This window comes from Geospiza fortis, unplaced genomic scaffold (assembly GCF_000277835.1).
Source record: "Geospiza fortis unplaced genomic scaffold, GeoFor_1.0 scaffold206, whole genome shotgun sequence".
NCBI lineage: Eukaryota > Metazoa > Chordata > Aves > Passeriformes > Thraupidae > Geospiza > Geospiza fortis.
This window is the reverse complement of record NW_005054311.1, coordinates 7,126,497-7,127,250: the sequence shown is the minus strand read 5'-3', so window position 1 is coordinate 7,127,250 and position 754 is coordinate 7,126,497. Positions and strand designations below refer to the sequence as shown.

General features: G+C 38.3%; 1 protein-coding gene across 1 annotated transcript in view; it reads right to left on the bottom strand.

Moving 5' to 3' along the window:
• EXOC3 (exocyst complex component 3) overlaps positions 1-754 on the bottom strand; it is a 26,096-nt gene that overhangs the window by 22,698 nt on the left and 2,644 nt on the right. The gene's annotated exons all lie outside the window — the stretch shown is intronic.

Sequence of the window (754 nt, the reverse complement as noted above, 5' to 3'; positions counted from 1 at the left end):
GCAACTGCTTCCCTATCCGTTTCCTCCATGGTTGATTAGGACCTCAGAATGCCTTCATTACTTAACAGGACTGAAAACAAATAAAACATTTTTTAAAAGCCCACCTTTTTTCATTCAATTGCTTTGTGACATTTCAAAGCTAACAACTGGAGAATTAACTTCGGCAATAAAAGCAGTGAAACTTGACAGAAGCATCATTAAACCACATTCTAAAGAGAAGCAACTGGAATTCTACAAGAACTGCATTTAAAGGCACTCAACTCAGCCTCATTAGTTCCCCTGCAATGTTTTTCATTGCTGTTTTGCATTTACCTTGCTCTAAGTTTGAATTAAAAAACAAAAAAAAACCAAAAAAAACCAACCAAACAAAAAAAAACCCCACCACACCAAAAAGCCCACCACCACTAGACAAACAAATCTTCATTAAAAGAAGAAATTCTGTTTAATCCAAGGTAGGTTGGCCTATTAAAAGTGTAATAAGACAAGCATAATGGAATCTTGTACAAAGTTCAAGCAAAAGTCCTGACTCATCCTGAACTACAATTGGGTGGACATAAGAGAACCACAGCCCTCCTGCAGCAATAGGTCAATTTTGCTACCAAAACTGGGGGGAAACATAGGCAATGGAAGCTCCAAAGACAGAGACTTAACTACAGAGCACCCCCATTTAGGCTTCTGATGGATAATTTTTTGATTTCCTACTCTTGTTTTCAGTTCTTCTCACAGTATCAGCCCAGTCCATCAGGGTGTAGGG